This window comes from Carassius gibelio, chromosome A20 (genome assembly GCF_023724105.1).
Source record: "Carassius gibelio isolate Cgi1373 ecotype wild population from Czech Republic chromosome A20, carGib1.2-hapl.c, whole genome shotgun sequence".
NCBI lineage: Eukaryota > Metazoa > Chordata > Actinopteri > Cypriniformes > Cyprinidae > Carassius > Carassius gibelio.
In genome coordinates, this window is record NC_068390.1 from 18,993,198 (window position 1) to 19,009,997 (window position 16,800).

The 16,800-nt window shown below is 37.8% G+C and overlaps 1 protein-coding gene across 9 annotated transcripts in view; it reads right to left on the bottom strand.

Annotated features, from left to right (window-relative positions):
- LOC127938034 (SAM and SH3 domain-containing protein 1-like) overlaps positions 1-16,800 on the bottom strand; it is a 184,820-nt gene that overhangs the window by 50,019 nt on the left and 118,001 nt on the right. Inside the window, exon 1 of one of the 9 annotated variants that reach the window (XM_052534408.1) lies at positions 13,567-13,691. The exons of the other annotated variants lie outside the window; for them this stretch is intronic. The gene's annotated coding sequence lies outside the window, so the exon portion shown is untranslated. Of the gene's footprint in view, positions 1-13,566; positions 13,692-16,800 lie in introns of those variants that run through there. 9 annotated transcript variants of the gene reach the window in all.

The following is a 16,800-nucleotide window of genomic DNA, read 5'->3' on the forward strand; positions in this document are numbered from 1 at the left end:
GCCAAAATGTTGGCCACCTGCAGCCTCCGGTTCTGCAGACAGCAAAACATTCACTGTTGTGCTATGATAAGCTACTTCAACTAAATTGATGATGTATGGATATGTCTACTGAGCATAGGTTAACATCTACAGCTTTATCCACATGCAGAGCCCCATGCTGAATGTTTGGATCTGCTGAAGCTAGGACGAAAGAAACATATTCTTCAGAAAAATCTAAAATAAAGATAATGATACATTACCATTCATACATTTGGGGTCACAATTATTTTTTTTAAAGGAATTGAGCATTTTATTCAGAATGAGTGCATTAATTTGATCAAAAACACATTTTTAAGTTACAGAGGAGATTATTTCTAAAGGATCATGTGACACTAAAGACTGGAGTAATGGCTACTGAAAAGTCAGCTTCACCATCACTGGAATATATGACATTTTAAAATATAATATAATAAATAAAATAAAAAAAACTATTATTTTAAATTATGATAATATCTCACAATATTACAGTTTTGGATGTATCTTTCATCAAATAAATACTGCCTTGGTAAGCATATTAATTTCAATTAGGCCCAAGGACATATTTGATTTGATTTTTTTCTGTTTTCTCCGTTTCTCTCTCTACTCCTTTACTTCCCATAAGCAGGAGGTAATGGCTGCCACCTTATCCCAATGATTGGTGATCTGACGTGATTACAGGAGCAGGGGAAGCGTGAGGATTTAAGCAGCACCATTACACAGCACAGGGTGTGTGTGGAGGCTGCGTCATGAGGATTCTATTCTCTACCCAACATGCTTTGTTAGTTGTTTTGATTGATACTTTGTTGATTGATTCCTTTAAAGTGTATTTGTGTCAACACTCTTGTGGTATCTGGAGCCTATGATAAGGAATTTGGTTTGTTTTGGAAGTTATTAAGCTAATATTGTTAATTTACTGGGGGGGTGTAGTAGAGAGGTGGGTGCTAAATTTCTTTATCATGTTTTTGTCCTGTTTATGCTAGGCAGGAAGTTAGCTGTTTTTGTGTATTCTTCTCTTTGTTAGTTTCTCCCAACTAGAACTGATATTAAAAAAACTGTTGGGGTTGGGAACTGAACCCTGCTGTCTCCACACATCACCTTTTTATTCCATTTCATTACCAGTTCCTCTAACCCTAGACCAACTAACGGCTTAAAAGTCAGTCTTCAGATATGGAGAGCTCAGAACTATCATGCTCCTCTTTGTTCTTCTAATTCAGAGATTTCTGCTGGAGGTTTGACTTCTGGGAAAAAAACAAAACAAATATGGGATGAAAAAGTGGGTTACCTTATCCTAATGTAATCTAACCAGGTCATTTTCATGAGGGATATTTTGGATGATAAAATCACTTGCAAACATCACTAAAAGCAATAAACTGAGACGGTGACCATAAACATTTAATGACCTTCTGCAACAGGATATGAGCTGCCACTTTAATTAAACTGAGATTTATGAGTGTGTATTCAGAAGACTTAATTTATATAAAAAAAAAACACTTTAAAAGATGTTTGCATACAGTCCTTAAATCTTTACAGAAAATGGTGTAAAAATGATTAGGCTTTTTTGTTTTTAATTGTAAAGCAATGTGCATATTCTATACAGTTCCCAGAAATCGCGTTAAGCATTTAATTTGGTGGAATTCACCCAATGACACACAGCACTGTCAGAGATCAGGAAGCTGTCATGTTACCTGAGGATCAGTCATTAATATGGGTGGTTTTCCAACAGCAGCCAGTACTAACTTCAAACAGAATACTCTCAGAAGTTGAGAAGTGTGTTTGTGTGTTTTCGGCTTCATGCTGGTTGTGGGAAGGATTCACTCCAGTTGCACTAAACAACATACAGCTTCAGAAAACAAATGTGCTAAGCTCTGTGTGAGAGATGCATGTCTGCTTCAGATCTCAAGGAGAGATGAGCATTCTGCGGTCTACGGATGTTTATCCTGATTGTGTCTTCATGCTGATGTGGCAAAAAAACAAAAGTAATCACAGTAATCAGACCTGCACTTCCTCCCCAGTCATGAAGGATACATGTAAAGAAAGTTAAAAATACCAAAATTACTATTATAACCATTCTAATATTATTACCATTATAATATTATATATATACATACATAAAGACACACAAACAAATCAGGACTGCACGATAAATCGCATGACTGTGGTCTAGCACAGCTTGTCAGTGAACAACAGCTCTGTGTAGTAAATGCTGCTCTATGTGAAAGCACTCACGAGATGGAGATTTACCTCTGAATACAGAACAGGCTCTACTGACAAGCAAGCAAATAATCGTGTAGCCCTTACATAAATGACCATTGTAATTGTTCATAAACTTCTTTGCATAAACTTGGTATGTCCCCTTAAGACACTCCATGTGTTTCAGAGACTTGTTTTCCTAAAACACTTGCTTTTGTCATTATACTGTACTTTTTCGGTGATCCAGGCACTGGAGGGTACAGAAATGCTGGGATCATTTATCCGTTTGGCTGTTTATTTCATGACTGAGTAAACCCTCTATTAGCTGAAGTATTTCTTTCAGTTGCATTAGTCTGGCACACTGAAACTCAGTATTTGAGCCATCCAGTAACCAGCCGTCCAATCACATTCATCCAGAGATTTGCTGGCAGACTGGCTGAGGTTGTAATTCCATTCATCAAATGGCATCGACATGTAACTTTTGATGGAATAACAAACCTTAAAATCAACAGTTTCTAATCTTTCAGAAGAGCAATGGCATGTTCTCCACACAACGACATCATAATACCACTATGTGTCTGGTAAATCTATCATCCTGGTATTCATTTCTCTGTAAGGGAACTTTAGTCTAGGACAAATAATCTGTTTTACACAACAGTGTGCACAGCCACCAGTATGCCCCATGTAGTCACAGTGTGAACTATTCATTTCCACACAGAGCCACCTGCTGGTTGACATCACAATTGCAGGCTAAATGTACCATTTGGAAAATCAGAAAGTATAATAGACAGAGTACTAAGATTAGTTCGGAATGAAAGTAAAAAACATTATGTCTTACTTATAGTTATGCTATGTTATTGGGATATAATAACAGTTGTGCTGCTTATTTTTGTGGAAACAATGATACATTTACATTAGAATAAAAATGTAAAAGTAATGGTAAAAATAATAATAATGGTATATATATATATATAGTTTAACCTACAGCAATAGTAATGCTGAACATGTTGACTCTCAGTAAGAAGATAAAAAACATGTTTGTTTCAGGTTTTCCATTGTCTTCATTATTGTGTTATTTTCATAGGTATTCCTACAGCTAGTCACAATGAGAACTTCACAGACCCATAGCAATTAATAAAAGCCTGACAGAATCTTTCACATCCTTGTGAAATACCCAGATGTGTGTAATCATCACAAGAACAAACAGCTGTTCTCCACACATAGGATTTAGTAGCATATAGCACATATGGCTATTTCTTTCAGCTTATTCTGGGTTTGGTACAAGTTAGTGACAACACTTGCAAAATAAATGCCTGTTAACATCAAAGACAATAAACATAACAAGTCCAGACCACTGGTCTATAACAATAACGGCACAGAGGAATGACTTTGTGTGAAATCCCTTTATATTTTTTTTCCTGCCAATCAGAACCCATCATGCTTTTAAGAGCTTTTAAACATTAAAAGTCTAAAACAAGTTGAAACAGAAGACTTAGGCTAAAGCAAGTTATTTTATAGCCATGTAGACACTGTGAATACGAATGTAAATCCCCTAAATGTGTGTGTGTATGGAACAGAACTCACTCTCAAAATTGCAATGATTGACAACATGGCAATAATGTTCTGGCATCCCGCGTTTGCTATCTGCTATTTTTGACCAAAGTAGCATAACAGTGCTAAAAGACTTATGCAAACTGATTTTAACTTAAATATGTCATAAACAAAAAGTTTTTCAGTTTGGTTACATTCACACTGAATACAATGTTTTGTAAGATTGTTGTCCCAACCTGAATTTCTCAGCAGTTAATTCAGTTGTAGAAAGTGGCTGTCACACCTATAAATGACTGAACTGTGAGTGTGCAGAACAGTATTAATACTAATGGTGAACTAACAACAAAATTTAGTTGTAATAAAAAAAATAAAAAACAAACATTTTTTTCCTTTTAAATTCTCCAAAATTGCCTTCATTCACATGTAAGTGATGCGTCAGAATGAAGTTTTGTGCTAATCACCATTATGCCACAAATGCTGTCACCTAAGATGAACTCAAATTGAACCCAGATTATTCCTTTAAATAATAAAAAAATGGGTCAAGTGCACAATAAATGTGATTGCCTGTCCTGAACATGTTATGTGGTGTGGTGTTGCGCCACACTATCCTGGAAGAGGCCAGTCGTCCAGATGCTGGTGTTTGTCTGTCTCTGCTTCCCACCCACAACAAACAGGCCTGTTGCCACAGCAACCAATCCACTGGAGAGTGAAGTTACATTCAAGAAAAATGTTGTACTGATTTGGAGCTTTACACACAGCCAATCTGTCACGGACAGGCCTATTCATATTCATAAACATACACTTCTGCACAACACACACACATCACAATCACAGTTTCAGGACAACGCAGTTGACTCTCTGCACACAACAGAATGATGGAAAGATAAGGAGAAGAAAACACAAAAGCAAATGGGTGGATATTTTTGTTTGTCTTTCGGTATGTTGGTAATGTAGGTATGTTTTTGTTTTCTATGGCTGGATTTGAGTAGAATTCTCCAGAAAGTATATCATAGGAGTATTTTAGGCCTCTCCTCTCCTAAGAGTAATCTAAGAACCACAAGCAGCCACTTACAGCAACTACGCATTTGACTCTCATCTCTTAATCCTTCTTTTCTACAGAGAAAATGAAGAGAAGAAGAGCAAAAGAAGGAGGCAAGGTGGGGAGACCAAGAATCAGAGGGCGAGAAACTGAGTTGACTACCTGCCAAACACAAGCAGAGGGGAGGAGAACACAGGAGAGGTGGAGAGCAGGAGGCCGCTGGCCTGAGGTGCTTGGCTCAGGTTTGTTAGTGTGAGGGAGTGATGAGAGGGATGCATGCTACCATCAGTGGTGATGACAGGGATATAGGCACTCATCTGCTAGGACAGATCTGCTCTCGACCTCAACCACAAGGGTCAGACCAAAGTTGATTTCTATAGAAACAGAAATAATATTTCAGCCATGGGTTTTGCACAATGAGTCCCAAAGTGAGGTTGATTACTCACTGACAAAGACTCACTGGGATGTGCTCTTTACCCTTAATTACATATAGGGATTTTTAATGGTAAAATCGAATTATTATAAAACAGAAGTATATATGTATACACACACACACACACACACACACACACAATGACGATAGATAGATTATATATATATATATTATTTCTGAATCAATTCCACAGTTGTTGTACTTTACAAGTTCAAAAGCAGAGTTTGCACTTGTAAGGAAACAGCTCCCCCTGGGGTCATGAATGCAAACCCAGAGAAAACACACACACACACACACATTTGTTTTTGTGAAAAGTCGGGACATCCCATAGGCGTAATGGTTTTTATACTGTACAAACTGTATATTCTATGGCCCTACACCAACCCTACCCCTAAATATATCCCTCACAGGAAACTTTGTGGATTTGTACTTTCTCAAAAAAAAACGAATTCTGTATGATTTATAAACACACACACACACACACACACACACAGTCCAGAATGTGTTTTATGTCTTTTTTCCCCCATTTTTCACCAACAAAATCAACAGCTCTAAACACACAAAATGTCTTTACCAGGCTGACTGTAAAATCTCTATGAGTTTACGGAACAAGAGTTTTACTGGTTACAGCCATCATTTATAAAAATAAAATAAAACAGATACCACTCACATAAAACAAGTCATAGTTGTTATTTCTAATAACTTCACAGACAGATTAAACAGGGGTCCTTTAGTTTGTGGTTAAGGAACATGAACACTCAAATATGGGCTACTGCAATGAAGTATTTAAGCTCCGACACTCAGAACTCAATCTCTCACACACACATACATTGGTCAAACTCATTGCCCTCAAGCAAGCAGGGATGAATCTTTTACAAAACATAGTTTTGACCTCAATTTCTGATTGTATGAGGCACTGTAAAATGCGAATAAACATACAGATCTGGCCAGACATTATACTTAAGGGGGAACAGGTATCCGTTACTGAATATGAAACTATTTATTTAACAATCATGCCTTTAATCAAACTGCTGTATCTGTCATTATATCAAATTGATGCTTTGCAGCACTTTTCTTACTTGTTGTAACAAAATGCCTCTCATTTCTTATTACTTTTTATCTCGCAGTACTCATTCCCCTATCTCAGGGAACCAAGGTTATGTTAGTAATCGAGTACGTTCCCTTATCGATAATTCAATCGTACTGTGTCTGCTAAGACACTATGGGGAACCAGTACAATCCTGCTATGCTAGAGGAACGACTAATAATTGAACTTGCCTTGAGCACCAAATGGGGCCCAGAGAGACCAAGTATTTTGCAGGGAAGCCCCGCAGGAGGCAATAGGGCCAAACTCGCAGATGTCGGCCCAGCGCTGAGTAATCGTTAAAAAGAGAGATTGTACAGCCTCGGAACCCAGAGGGAGCCAAAAGCATGCAGTGAAGAAGGCAAACGCCTGAAGCACGGGTTTTGCCATATGGCCAGACTAAGTCCATTTAAGCAGAAAGGACCTAAGCCTGTAAGGCTGGAACATCCAGATTATAAAACCTGCACTCTAAAAATTTGGACTAACCCAACTTTACTGTTTAAAATGTTATGTAAAAATGTAGCCTAACGGTTGCATTACTTTATATTTGACCAAATCTGGGTTGAAGCAACCCAGCATTTTTCAGAGTGTGGTAATTGTGAATGACGAGGCCCAGCCGGCACCTGCACAAATTTCTGCAATGGACACACTGCTAGACCAAGCCCAAGAAGAGGCATAGTAGGCCCAAAGAAGAGTATGCTAGCGTGATAGCATGGATTATCCATTTGGAAAGTCTCTGCTTTGTGACCGGAGGCCCTTTGCACTTTAGGTACATAACCATGCCTCGGTTTCAGGATGACCTTGGAGTCGTCGGGCCGAATTCAAGACAGGTGGGGTTTAGTGTCAGTAGAAGAAGGTCAATGTACTGTAGCAGCTCAAAGGGAGGGCTCTTCAAAGCCCTCAAGACTGTGGGCAGTTCTCATGTAGGGATGGTGATAGGGCGAGGTGGGTTGGGCCTCCTAGACCTTTTCAAAAAACAAACAACTAGGTTGTTTCTGCCCTCTGGCTGGCCAGCTATAGGAGCGTGTGAGGCTGCTATGACTGCTACATAGACCTTGAGCGTGGAGGAAGAACAACCCGTATCCAAAAGCTCCTGCAGGAAGGACAATATCAGAGATATATTGCAGGGAAATCTAATCTAATCGAATTAAAAAAGTGTACGTGCAAAAAGTTCATGCAAACTCCAAACTTCCCTGGCCCCCATTGCTCTTTTCCTGCTTGTATGCTAGTTGGCATCGTCAGAAAGCTCCTGCTCTATTTACTCAGGCAGACAACCTCTGAGCGTTTGATAATGCCTGGGGGAGTGACAGAGAGTGACAGAGATGGGTTGGGCTTTGATTGCTTCTGGCTGCCTCTGAAAGCATGCTGTGCAGGGCAGTCCAACAGATCACAATCTATTCCACAATAAATCATCTGAACAGCGCACCAGCCAAGATCAACTCAACTCAGCATTCCATATTAATTCAGTGCCAGTGTTGATGTCAACTATGGATTAATTATGTTAAAGGTGAAGTGTATGTTTTTTCTATAATAAATACTTTCTCATCCCAGCTTAAAATGCTAAGACAAATTAAGTAAGTCATTTGTAGGTTGATTTCCCAGAATTTTTTTTTTTTTAGCATATCTATGTTATCACTTCAAAAAGCTACAATGTGAACTGTTTTTCGTGACGTGTAAAGTGAAGAGAAGCCGGGTGGTGAAAGTGAACGGTGTGTGTTTGGACTCCTGCTGCTGTGGGCAAGACAAGAGGAAAATGAAAACAACTCTTTTAATGGGCTGTTTCAATCCCAGCTCCCAAAACACCTATTCCCCCTCAGGTAGTCTTCCTCTATTAATATACTACTGCGGCCGGACGCCAACAAACACACTCACACACTGCAACCCACTTAACTCGCCGCTGGGGGTGGAGGATAAAAGAGAAAAGAGGATCTAGGTACAAGTCTGCTGGCTCTGATCAGGATGGGCTTGACTTTATGAGCCCCATTATCCAAGTTTTTAATGTGGGACTGACATTCATAAACACATCAAACTCAGCGGGAGCTTTCAGACACACAATTAGACCTGGCTGTTACAGCAGGCAGCAAAATAACAATCATTAGTCCACAGGGACGTAGATGCTGTGTCAACATCTCTGCAGCTACATGTGTGCCCACCTAAGAACGTTTTGTGTGTGTGTCCGTATGTATATAGCGAAGCAACAAAGTATTTCATTTTTTACTGGAAAAACCTTGTATCATCAAAACACTGCTCTGCCAGATTACACAAAGTCTAAACCCTTTAAAATAAACGAACACTGGTTTGAGTGTCTCCGGAAGAACTGTTCATAGTATTGTTGTGTCTTTAATTATTTTGTTGCAATGTTTCCTGTATTGCTTATTTTGAATGGCCACAGCATCCTCACAAATAACTACCATAAAGTCCAACTGATTTACGGTAGTCAGTTTCAATTAGTCAGAAGCAAATGAATTCACTGGATCAAAATCTGATTCACGTCTAACTACAAGTTATCATTGCTGCAAGTTTTTGTAACTGCAATTTATCATTATTTGAAGTGATACACAGCTCAAAAATAAGTTTTGTGTACTTAATGTTTACAAAATGCAATCAGTTTAATTACAGTAATTCTGTTTATATTTCAACATGTAGTTAAAGATTAACATCTGCAACTTTTTATATCTATCTATCTGTCTGTCAACTAGTTTGCCTACGGTCTCTAAACATTAGAGATAGACACAGACAAATCGACAGACAGAAATTGAAATGTACCAGCAGACTGATATATAGATGACAGACGGACAGAGATAGGTAGACATACAGCTAAATAAATGGCAGGACAGTAAGAAAATGTGGCAGGCAGGCAGGGTGGTCTCTGTTGGCATAGCTGAGATTCAGTACAGAGAAATGAAAGCAAACCAGACATAAACCAGACACACCAGTGATGTGCATATACCCACAAACACAAATGCAAACACAGATTGTGGAAAATAATTAAACGTATCAAGAATCATAACTGAAGAATAAAACATCTGCTAACAATATGAACCTGACGTTATGGCATTCTCAATTTGTACAATGATGCCAATAATAAGTTACAATTGTAATGTTTCCTATCAAATCAACAGCGAATGCAAAATGTAAATTATGCATAATATATAACACAATAAACCTTTTGGACATTTATTGGGAGTTTATTTTTTCATCCAACATTTGTTTTCAGTTCTGATTTTAGTTATCTTTATTTTCACTCTCCTGTAAATTTACAGCTATATATGACAGTCAAAGATAACTGCATTGTCAGCAAATTCATTAAACCCATAGAATATAATGATAATATGACAAATATGAGAAATTCGTTACGGTGGTATATTTGGTCTCCACATTTCAAGTGTTTAGGTAATAGTGCCATCTCACATAATGCCTTGGAGTCCAAGTATAGTTATGTTATATATACATATACACACACAAACTCAATAAACTGTAACCGTTGAACCGACACATGCTGTGTCCTCACTGTAGTTTTATCACAAAAACTGTTGAAATTAAGTTTGATAACCTAGCACAACATATTTTATTCTGCTCACCCCCACAGTTTGTGCATGATGAAGTGGTGTGTGTGTATGTGTGTGTGTTGAAGTACTGGTACAGGCCTGTGTGCTTGACTGCCACTACATGGCACTACTGTGGCATGAGCTCATTACTGAACAGCATTTCTGTCAGTGAATAAAACAAAAGCCAGTCCTGTCTCTCATTCTACACGTTCACTCATATGGGCAGCATCAGAGCATTAGTGTTTGTGTGTGTGCACGGTGAATGCTGTCAGTGTGTAAGAGGGTGGAAAGCAGGAGAATGGGAGCGTCACATTTCATTGTCTTCAGGCACACATACAAGAGACGTGTCTATACAGCACACGTGCAACCAGTTTGTGATGGGACTGAATATTGATACAGCACTTTCACACCATTAAGTAAAAACAGCACATAAGATATTTGATGTACTTACATTTGCATGAAGCCACACATACTGTACACACCCTTACATGCACTATTTCATGGCTTTGTGGTGTGCCACAGCTACAGAACAGAAACACCCATGTGCATCACTGATGTGGAATGAAGTGATATGACTGGCTTACTGTCCGATTACACACTCCAGAAGATACTCTCACTGTACTATAGTGCAGATAACAGTGTCACCAATATGTCACCGAAGAATCCCTGCAACATAGACACACACTAGGACATTTCTGAGCTAATGTGGTTCACTGCCGTTTCAGTTTCTGTAAAGGCTTCGGTTTGGATGAGGTCACCACACATCTGGAGTATGACACAGTTTTGAAAGCCCATTCAGCAAACGAAAGCTTCTCTCTCCCCCTGAGAACTCAAGAAACACGCTCATTGTCAGTTCTCTCTCCACAAACACATTTACTAAGATATTAAAATAGAGACAATGTGTTAAATCTTAATATTTAATTAGGTATAAGTCTATAATTAGCCCTACAAACTGTAACCCCTACACAACATTTTTGAGAAGAGCCAAACACACACATACACACACACACTCACACACACACACACACACACACACGCACGCACGCACGCACGCACACACACACACACACACACATGCACACGCACACACGTTTACATACTCCACTCAAAAGTTAGAAGTCAGGATTTTTGTTTTTGAAAAGTTGTTTATGTTTACCAAGGCTGCATTGTTTGATGAAAAATACAGTAAAAAAAAAAAACAGTAACATAATATGTTTGACATAAGATTACCAATTAAAATATCTGTTTTCTATTTTAAAATGAGTTAAAATGCAATTATTTCCTTTGATGGAACAGTTTAATTTTCTCCTGTCTACAGTGCCGCATGACCCTTCAGAAGTTTTGCTGATTTGATGCTCAAATTATTATTTGAAAACATTTGTGCTGCTTAATATTTGGTGGAAACCGTGATGCTTTATTAACAGAAACAGAAATTGTTTATAAATGTATGTACTGTCACATTTGATCAATTTAATGCATCTTTGCTGAATAGAAGTATAATTTGCCGAAAAACAAAAAAAATTTGTTTTCACCAATGAAGACAATGAAGAGGTTTTGGGAAATTTTGTCAGGCTAAGCTCACTTTTGGGTAAAACTCGCCCAAAATAAGCTCAAGTAGATACATAAACACACACACACTTCACCCAAAAATACCATCCCTAAAATAAGTTCTGTCTACAGCAGAGGAGGATGGGAGACTTGATTATACGCTGTCTGCGACACACTCCTGTATTATTGGAAATTACATCATCAAGCTGATGTTTGGGTTAAAACCCAATATCTACAATGTATAATTTCTGACTAAAGCTATGAAAATAACTACAGCAATGTTGGAAAATTAAACAGGCATCCATGCAAGAGTCAGCAAGAATGGCTGTTAGCAGGTTGCTAGGGTGTTCTGAGTAGTTGCTATGTGGTTTCTTGCCCAAGAAGAGTGCAGAGTGCTGCCCCAAAATATTTTTGGGTCTATACAGGGCTCAGGTCCCTACTTTAAAGTTTTTTGGTGGAGCTATTGTGGAGAAAATTGTAAGTCAATTGATTTAGAAAAGTAATGGCACACCTCTCCTCAACAAGCTACAATATTTGAGGTTTCTTTTATGTCAGAAACATTGTGGGACGAGTTCCGCACTAAATCGCAATGCTTAGGATTAGAGGTTTGTCCAAATCCCTAACCGTAAGTATAGGAAATAATAATAGTGATGCTTGTTTAAGCAAAGCCCACTAATAAACATTCATGCAGATGGCAGAGAACAGGCTGTCTATGTATATTATAATAGTTCTGAAGACACAGATACAGCTAATCAGTAATACAAACACAGATGCGCCATGTGCATATGTCCCTGCATACAGAACAATGAATCCCAAAATATTCAAAAGAGGAGCCTTTCCAATGGATCATAGCAGGGAACAGCCGGCGAGCAGGTACCAGCTACAATTGTCATGGCAACACAGCTCCGATCAGGACGGGATGCCAGTTATGGCTATTCCACTGATGAAACTACCAGCGGTTGAGGCAAATCACTGTCATTTTCTCTTTCTCTCAGCTTGTAGTTTGTGGAGTGTGTCTAATTCTTTTGCAAACTATTTGATTCCTCTCTCCCTCCTTAAGTCTCTGCTTTCTATTTTCATCCTGAATTGATCCAGATGCTGTTGGGCGTCTTCCAGACAGGAAGTCAAACACAAGGGGCTTTGTATATGTGTATACATGTGTGTCTGAATGCTTGTTAGTGAAATTTCATTGTCAGAGCAAAAGCTGTCGTCACAGCACAAACAGAACTCATTGTCTAACTTCCTTTCCTGTTTGAATACAAACTGCTGGGTTATCGTGTATGGATATACATACACAAGTGGGTGTCTCACAACTTCATTGTGTCCGTTATTGTGTTTTTGCTTCTGCTAGAGATGTTGCTGGGTGTTAACAGTGCAAATCAAATCCACATTTGTAGGCTGCTTACTTCTATAGTCGATAGCCAATTTAACTTAAGCACAAAAAACACATAAAACCTCCATCCAATGACAACAAAATCGTCAATTCCTGATTAACTTGCAATAAATATCAATAAACAATAACAAGAAGCCTTTTATTCATATAGTACTGTTCAACAGTTTGGGATTGGGAAGATTTTTTTATGTTTTTAAATAAATATCTATAAAGGTCACCAAGGCTGCATTTATTTGATCAAAAATACTGCAAATACTGTAATATTGTCAAATATTATTACAATATATGTTATGAAATATATATATATATATTGTGCCCTATAGACTTCCACTGTACATGTAACATGTAACTGTCAGCATTTCTTTTTATTGTTTATTTGTTTTGTTTTTTTTCAACTGAAGAATGAGAATATACATTGAAATGTTTTGTGGTAGTTGACAACATGGCACAGATACTGTTTAAAAGAGCAGCCACAGGCTAATGGCAGAAAGAGATCACTACATCACTAAACAACATCATTTTGTACTGCACTCAATACAATGTCCACTTAGACAAAATGCTAACACACTGAAACACTGCATGACATACGAGAGCAAAACTCTCTTTATCATTTCCCAAACTATGTATGTTAGCAGCCTATTATTATATTCGCCAGAGTGCTACAACTCTACTTTGAGTGAATCTCTTGAGAACATCCAAACATTAATATTCAACACAATTACAGGCTGTAAAAGTTTCCACTGGAGTTTAAGAAGGACTCACCGCTGTAATAGAGATCGGTGCTTTAATGTCACTCAGAATAGACAGGTCTCCCCCCTTCTTTCTTTGTCTTTCTTTATTTCTTTTTCTGATCTATTGCTCTCTCTAAACCTCCCTCCTCTTTTCCAAGTTCCCTCCTCCCTCAGTACAGCTTCTTCCACGCCTGCGCTCTCTCTCTCTCTCTCTCAGGACGGTGGGGAATTAGAACAATGCATGGAAGGAGAGGGGAGCTGAAATCTGGATAACTATACATGAACCCCACAGAATCATCTCCTCAGATTATAAACATTAACATGTTCTATACACAACACAATTCTCAGTCGCAATGAATCTTAAAGTGATAATAAATATGTACACACACACACATCCATCCATATAGACCACTGCTGTGGTCCCAATGGAGAGAGTGAAGCAGCGAAACATCTCTGGCTGTAGTGGAGAGTAAATGGGTTCAGTTGGGCTCTGTGCTGATTGGCTCCAGTGGGATGACTGGCGTTTCCTGTTACTGTTAACCACTGCCAGCATCCTCCCTCAAACTTTAGAACACAGCCCAAAGGCAAACACACACACACACACACACATCTTTCTTTCTCTTTCCCACTGAAGAACTCTCATGTATACATGAACCACATACAGAGAAGAGGAAGAGTGAAGGAAAGTACGTTATTTCATGCAGGAAAACCAGCAGTTGCTGGAGTGAGTCAGAGTACAGTTTATTCAATAAAAAGGAGTGAAAGAGGGAAATAAATAATACAACATTAAAAAGGGAAAATCAAGCTAATTCACTCTTCATAATTAGTAGTACTTTTCTGAACAACTAGACATACAATGTTATCTTGAAGGATGTGTTAATGAGTATAAAAATGGCATAGAAGAAGGGGCCTGAGCCATTTATGTGAACCGGTCTTGTACAGATTTGGGAATGCACACACACCAAATAGCAAAAAAAAAATAAAAATAAATTAATAATAGTAGTAATAATTATATATATATATATTGTTATATAAGTTGCACTCACAAATCTTTCCTTGCTGCATTTTATTTATTTTCCCTTCGCTCTGGCCACACACTATGATCTGCCAAGTTTCCCCCAAATACCAACAATATATCTTGTTGAGGGTCAAAGAGATCAGCCAGCTGATTGGCTCATTGGCAGGTATTTCAAGAATTTCAGATAATATGAGAAAATAGCTGTCTATTTAGGAAACTGCCATTTAGGAAACAACATTAAATGAATAAGGTGAGAGAAAATGAAAAGTACTTCAGTCACATCTTCTCTGCTTTTGACTTAAGTACGTTTGCTTCTCCCGGATGATCTGAAGAAGCTCCAGTGAAACAGCAAGAAAAAAGTCAATGTTTTGTGTAATTGCAGGGAAAGAGAACAGTGGTTTTGAGTAATGGAGCCAAGAGAAAAACTTGCTTTTTCAAGGAATGCTGAGAGTCATCCCATGAATTATGGGTAATAATAGCATTTGTGTGCTCTAGTTTAGATTTAAACCCCTGTTCCAGTCTGGTATTAAGATGCACTCCAGTCAATCCTGGCTCCTCTATGTCTACAGATCCAAATACCTCCAACAAAAACAGCACGAAACAATACTGACATTAGCATCTAACCTGATTTTTAGTGCTGTTGAACTAGAAGTTGGACGACATACAACGCGATGGGTCACAATAAGGTAGCCCAATCAAATCAATCCAAACAAAAAATCTGTCAAGGTGCTAAATAACATTGATTAGATATATAAGAACATGAATACAGATCATACAATGACATGTAATACTATATGACCAATAGAAATGGTGGATATTCTAGTGCACATGCAGGCACAAAAAAAATAATTCTATATAGTTTAACCCTACAAACTTGAAAAAATAAAAAAATCTTATATATGAAAATTACATAAGGCTGTTCTCAAAGCTGTCTTCAAACTATTGCTACGGTTGCACACATATACATGTTGAAGTTATGCTTCCAGTCCTCATTTTTGTTTGTGTGTGTGTGTGTCTGTGTGTGTTTTATCGGAAGACTGTGACTAGGTTAGGTCTGACAAACAGTGTGTGTGTGGTAATTGTGTTCATTCTCCAGTGTGGACTAAGTGTCTATGTGAGGGATATGTAAACACTGATGTTAATGTATGTGTGTGTGAGTGCCCTGACTGAACCAACACAGTCCTCTCCACTCCTACTGTCGCTCTTCAATGACAAGCACTGATTGGCTTTTGTGCCTGACAGCAGGAGAGGTGCAGATGACTGAAAGATGGAAAGAAAGAGAGAGAGATGTAGCACTAGGTGGCAGCAGAGTATTATGAAAATCACTACGCGACATAAATAACTCAACACATGCATCCTAATCCTAATATCACTCTGATCATAATGTCAAACCAGTACTCAAGATATTTCCTAAAGCTGCTTCTGACTGCACTGTCATATATTATAAAGAGAATACATTACAACAAACATATGCATGCTGGGGACAGAGATCATCGGTCATGGTGTACCAAATTCACATAAATAGTGATAAACAAAATAAATTATTTAGCAAATTCAATCAATTACAAATCAATTTCCTACTGCTGATATTTCAGCCATCCTTACAATGTAACCTTTTTAGGCATGACGTGACGAGCATCCAGTGAAGAGCAATTTGTTTGATCACACAAAACTGCTGTGTGAAAGTGACAGTCACAGACAATCAGAAGATCAGTTTGATGTACAATGCACGTTTCTAAGGAACACGGTATTGGACTAACAAAGATTTTCGGTACAATGTTGTACAATGTCTTTTGTAATTTAGGCACACAGTTTTTAAAGTGACAGTTTACCGAAAAATGACACTTTTGTCATAATTTATTCACCCTTATGATGTTGTTTTGTGGAACAGAAGAGAAAAAAATATTTGAAGAATGCAAATGAAGAATGAAGAACCAAACAGCTTTGGTTACCGCTGACTTTCACTGTGTGGATAAAAAGGACACTGAGACATTTCTCAAAATATCTTCAAAATAAAAATAAACAGTCATACAGGTTTGCTAAAACAGAATTTGTATTTTTGGGAGAACAATCCTTGGACAAAAACAAAGAAATAAAAAAAAACAGAATACTAATACTTTTAAAATAGTACTTTTTGATACTATTTGAAAATTCATAGTAGTATCAAAAAGTTTTTTTTTTTTTTTATTAAAAAAAAAAAATTATTGTAAAGTAAAAAAGCCTTAAGAGTACATAAAATATAATGCT